The sequence below is a fragment of the Echinops telfairi genome, unplaced genomic scaffold (assembly GCF_000313985.2).
Source record: "Echinops telfairi isolate 266 unplaced genomic scaffold, ASM31398v2 ScPeMD7_5592;HRSCAF=6446, whole genome shotgun sequence".
NCBI lineage: Eukaryota > Metazoa > Chordata > Mammalia > Afrosoricida > Tenrecidae > Echinops > Echinops telfairi.
The window spans coordinates 5869750-5875569 of NW_022109491.1; the positions used below are offsets into that span (position 1 = coordinate 5869750).

Sequence of the window (5820 nt, forward strand, 5' to 3'; positions counted from 1 at the left end):
GGGGCCACCGCACAAGCTTCCTCATGACTTGAATGGTGTCGTCACGTGATAAAAGTCTGTCTGAAATGGAGAAGCACTGTTTGCTTGGTTTTCCTTGTGTCCCTCGCGTCCGCCTGCCCGCCAGGTAGATGTACAGCTCCGGTGGGGGCCTGGAGGGAGAGCCAGGGGACAGGACAGCCCTAGGAATAAGACTTGGTGCGCCTCACGGATGGCCCTGGCCAGGGGAGGGGCGGCTGGCCCGAAATCCACGACGGCTGTCTCAGAGCTGGTGTCCCTCCACCTGCCACCTGGTTTGAACAAACCCTGCCGTGGAAGGCGCGCTCCTCCTCCGTGAGACCTGGTAGCCACTAGACAGACGGCAGTGGCTGTGGGACGTCACCACTCGGCGTTCCCAGTGCACTGTTCAGCCAGAATCGCTCGCCAATGTGCCAGGGGAGGGGGTGCCTGAATGTGTCAACAGAGGCTCCTAATTCTTTGGACGCTGGCAGCTGTGACCGAGGCCCTGGGGAGGGAGCAGACAGGTCGAGGAGCCGTTTCCTGTTAGGGGGCTCACTGGGGATGAGGTGAGGAAGGCAGAGGCGGCCAAGAGCCCCATGTGCCCAGTGCTTCCCAGGGGAGGGGGCCTCGGCTGCAGCTTTGGGGCACATCTGGGGGCCATTGCTGAGAGGCAGCGTGCAGTTGTGTGTGTGTGTGTGGGGGGTTGGTACGGAGGATGCCGGATGTGTTTCCTATAAAGCTGTGGCTTCCTGCTTCAGGAGCAGCCGGCCACTTGGGAACATCAGACGTGCCAGGGCAAGGCATCCTTGGGGCTGGCCGAAGCCGCACATGCGTGCATGACACGAAGGCTAAGTGGGTGGGCTCCCTGGAGCTGGCTGTGTGTCCAGTGGTCTCAGTGGCCCTTCTGTCATCATGGCCGTTCTTGTGGGAGCTGCAGCCAGGGTCCCCGTAAGCCAGGTGGCAGCAGCAGGCAGTGTCTGCTTGTGGAGCGCCCCAGGCACGCCCGTCTTTGTGTTGGGCTTGGCGAACTCACACAGGCAGTGACAAATAGGCTATGGGCACCCCAGTCAGCTTTAAAATTCTGCAGCGTTGCAGGCCCCCACCCCCCTTCTTTGGCCTGCTCTGCAGTCACAGACACCCGAGGGCCTTCAAAACGGGTGTGGGGCGATGGGATTGCCATGGGGGGGAGGGCTTTTCCCACAGCCATTCCATCTTGCATGGAATGGGCGGCTGTTTGGAGTGTGCTTCCGGAGCACGTGGGGTGACTCCTGAGCTGGGTCACGTCACATCCCTTCGAGGGAAGGGAGGGAGAAGGTTGTGCGTGGACGGTTCCGAGGCCTTGCGTTTTTGTCGGAGGTCACCGAGCTCCCAAACCGGGGGCCTGCTCCCAGAGATGGGCGATGGCGGTTGCAGGCTGTCGGGGCGGAATCCCTATTGAAGAGGACTCAGTTGTTTGCAGCAGGTGAGTAGGGAGGGAAGAGGGTCTTTTTGGCCTTCTTCCTAATTTGGATCAAGGAAGGAGAGTCACGCTTCTCTGTGGAAGAGCCACACCTGGAAGTATCTAGCAGGTGCCTGCCACTACCACTACCACCCCACCACCCCACCCCAGGAGTCCCCTGGCTCGGTTGTCACAGCCTCACTAGCCCTGGGCAGCGTGACGTGACGGCGCACCCCCTGGTGGTCACTGAGCGCCTGAGCATGCACTCACCTCTAATACCAGGAGTGGGACCCCAGTCCCCGATCCACCCCAGGAGGGCACTCTCGGTGGTGGGGGCCCCGTGGTTGTGCTGAGAAAGCAGAGGCAAGGAGCAGACACAGCCTGACTCTCCCCCAGGGAACTGACTCTCCCGACTCCGCAGAGCTCCAGCCCACGCTTTCTTGGTTCACGAGCTGAGAGGATTTCTCGGTAAGGCACCACACCCTGACCCCTGGGCCGAGAGCAGACCTAACAGGCTGCAGAGCCCACAGGCCGCCTCCCGGCCAAACATTCACTCTTCTCCCCTCTGTTAACACCAGTTCTGTCAGGGTCAGATTGGGAAGGCCTTCCTGGTAGGTGTTCTGAGGTGGCCGTTTGTGTGTGGAGGGGGGGGCTGGTGGCATAGTGATTGGCATTGGGCTGTGAGCAGCAAGGTCAGTAGTTCAAAACCACCAGCTGCTCCGAGGGAGAAAGAGGAGGCTTTCTATTCTCATCAAGAGCCAACAGTCTCGGAAACCCACAGGGGCAGTTCTACCCCGTCCTGTAGGGTCACTGTGAGTCAGAATGGATTTGATGGCAGGGAGGGTTTTTTTTTGGGGGGGTGGGCGGAGAGGCAGGGTCTGTTGGGGTCATCTCTCTCACTCTCCTCCCACCCTCTCTCTCTGAGAGATGGCCCCTGTGCTTCCCCTGGGTGGCACGCTGTCCTGGGCAGCTGCGGCCCCATCTGGAGAGCGGGCACCTATGTGCGTTCCTGACCTGTGAGATGAGGGAGCACCCTGGCCGTGCCAACGTGAGCGGCCTGGACAAAGCCAAAGAGGCCACGTGACAGAATGAGGGCTCACGAAGGGTTTCTGAATTTGCAAGGGCCCGGCAGGAATTCGGAATCACACTCTGGAGGCTGCGGTGTTCTGGGAGCGCTGGCCCGTGTGGCCACCATCTGGGCCCAGAAGGGCTTGGGAGTGGGAAGGGTTTACAAAGCCCAAGGACCCCTGAGCACCCACTGCTGCCAGGTGCCGGCTCTCCAGCGCCAGACTTCTTCCCAGACCCCAGCGGCGCAGCTCCCCTTGAGTGAAGCCCCCTTTTTGGCAGCAGAGATCTTACACACGTCATCTGCCCCCCCAGCACCTCCTCCTCCGTGTGCTTGTGCTTCGCTGAAGTGGCCCCGACTGACTGCCTGACCTCTGGATTTTGTGCACACGAGTCGCTGGGGACTGGAGGCCCCCACCCCATGCCCCTGACTTTTGTGGGTGAACTTGGCTTGCTTTTGACAGGGGTGAGGCTGGGGTGCACTCTCACCTTTATGGACCCTTTCCCATCCTTGCCAAATCCCAGCGGAAAGCTGCCTGCTCTCAGGGCCGCGCGTTTCTCCCCACGGCTCTCTGCGTCTGAGACGCGCCGGCCGGTGCGTGGGCAGCGTGCGTCCGACGCACGCTCGGCTTTCATGGTGTTAACATTCCATCACTGCCGGCGTGGCTTCACTCAGAAAAATAAACACACACGGAGCTTTGTAAATACAAGTTTCTAACTGCCCCCCACCCGACCTCCTTTTAATGTAAAGCTTTTTGTCGTTCATACTTGGAAGTCGCCATAGGAAATGCTTCCATGAGCAACAGCCGTTCCTCCCTGGGAATAGAACGCGCCTGGTGCTGGGCCGGATGGGAAGGTGCCCGTCAGCCCACAGCACCATCCTGCCCCCAGGTGGCGGCCCTGCAGCTCCGTCCTCTGGTCACCTTGTGGCATTGGTGGGCAAAGCCTGTGAATACTGTTTGTGGGGGTCAGGGAGGTGTGGCATCTGGGGGGGAAATGCCTTAAAAGTGGCGATTGTATTCGTTTATTGCAACGCCAAACACAGGAGTCCTGACGCCCTCGTTAGTCAACCTCTGTATGCAACCCTCTCTGCCAGGCCCCCCAGACAGCGCTCTGATCAGAGAGCGCGGCTCTCATTCGCAGGCACGTCGGACGATTTAGACCCTTGTCGCCGCGCTGACACACATGCGCTCTCGTGTTTCTGAGCGGGGCCTTCTTTCATGGTTTGCCAACGTGGCCCACTGCTGTTGCCCAATAAAGCTTGTGTACCTCATGCCTCTGAGGGTCACGTTGATTTGTACCCCTGGAAACGGCGGTCCGGGTGTCAAAGCCGAGGCCAGAAAGGTGGGGTTCATGCTTTTTCTTTCCTTCCGTTTAGAAATAGGACGTCTGCTTTTGGGTTTAAAGGGAAAAACAAAACAACGTGTGATATTTGCTGTTTGCTGCTGTCGATTCCAAACCTGTCAGAATTTCAACAGGAAGTAGGGCTGGGGTGGAGGTGGGGGCCTGACTTCCGAGGTTAACGGTTCACTCTTCCACTCTCCTGGCTGCTGCTGGGCGCCGACTGGGGATGCGGTTGCTTGTTTCAGGTGAAAGGGTCCAGGGTGGTTGACCTGTGGGGCAGGGGACAACATGCTTACTGGTTGAAGCCCGGCGTTATTTTGTGCACCAGGGGACATGTGACTGGATGGAGACATTTGGGGTTGTCATAAGTGGGGGATGGGGATATAGTGGCATCTAGCGGCTGGAGGCCAAGGATGTTTCTCCCCACCCTACAGGGCACCGCCCCCCAAATAACAAATCCTGCCCTGAATGTCAGAGGAACTGAGGTTGAGAAGTCATCCCTGTCAAGGGCCTTCATTCTTAAAGGGCCAAGCGAGCAAGTCAGCTGCCCAGCTCCCCTCTTCTCAGGAGAAGCTATTTGATGGGTGGGTGCTGGCTGCTTCCCACTGGATTTCATTTGAGAGAAAACCGTTCTCCAGTTATTAGGAAAACCCAAACCAGGATCCACTGCCATCAAGTCAATTCGGACTCCCAGTGACCCCAGAGGACAGTAGAATTGTCCCCCAGGGTTTCAGAGAGTGTTAACAAGAGCAGACAGCTGCCTCTTTCTCCCAAGGAGCAGCTGGTGGGTGCGACCACTGACCTTGAAGCTACCACCAGGTCTCCTTTTATGCATTGGAGAACTCACTGCTGTCCAGTGGGTAGCTCCAAGGGCAGGTAGAAATGGCCCCTGGTGGGTCTCGGAGTGTTCGAGCTCAGGTGTTCCCCACCTCGCCACCAGGCCCCATATCGATGAGCAGTTAGCGCCTTATTCCAAATGAGCTATTTCCCTTGGAGCCTCTGCCAGCAAAACCTCATCACATGCTCCCAGCTCCTGTAAGGTGGGCTCAAGGAGGTCGGGGCTGCAGGTGCACGCCGTGCCCACGCAGCCCTAGCACTGCTGCGTGCAGCCCCGCCTGTTCAGACTCATGGCGGCCCCGTGTGATAGAGTAGATGTGCCGTGCGGGGTTCTCTGACCATGATCGTTCAAGGACCACAGTTGTCAACTGCCTTCGCCCACAGAGCTGCTGGGAGTGGGTTTGCACTGCCAGCCTTTCCGGTACCGCTGAGTGGGTCACCTGTGTCCCACCAGGACGCTTCTGTAAGATCCTTGCACCGACAGAGCCCTGGTGGTGATGGGTGTTCAGCCTTGGGCTGCTTGCGGGAAAGTTGGCCATTCTACTCCAATTGTTCCGGAGAGAGAGGTGGCAGTTGGTGCCACTCGGGGATCCTGGGGGTCTCCGTTCCACACTGACCTTTCGGTTCACATGCCCACCGCACTTAACGGGCCTAGGGTTCTTATTATCACTGCTTTCTTTGCAGTAATTTTAGGAGCCCTGGTGGCTTAGTGGTTCCATGTTGGGCTGCTAACTGCAAGGGAAGCAATTCGAAACCACCAGCTGTTTCTCAGGAGAAAGACAGGGCTTTTTACTCCCGTAAACACGGTGGAGGCGTCCGTGGGCTCAGGCACAAGAGCCAAGGTGAGGATGGCGCAGGGCCGGGCAGTGCTTTTTCTGTTGTGCTTAATGGGGGCACCACAGGCCCTGTGAGCGGCAGGCTCGCCTCCACTCGGGCCGCCAGGGGGAGCCCGGGGATCGATAGATGCTTCTTGCTGCCTGTCTTCCAGGCGAACCCGACGCCGGCCTTCCAAGACGTGGTCTTTCACAGCTTCAGGATTTATTTCGTGGCAATGACTCCGTCCGAAACAGACGTTTCTTTTTATGTTGTTGACCAGAATTTTTTGCTGGACTTAGATGAAAAAGAAAACAACAAAAATA

At 58.3% G+C, this 5820-nt stretch overlaps 1 protein-coding gene across 1 annotated transcript in view; it reads left to right on the top strand.

The window, feature by feature from the left end:
• Positions 1-5820, top strand: part of ATP9A (ATPase phospholipid transporting 9A (putative)) — a 162503-nt gene that overhangs the window by 122997 nt on the left and 33686 nt on the right. The window lies entirely within an intron of this gene.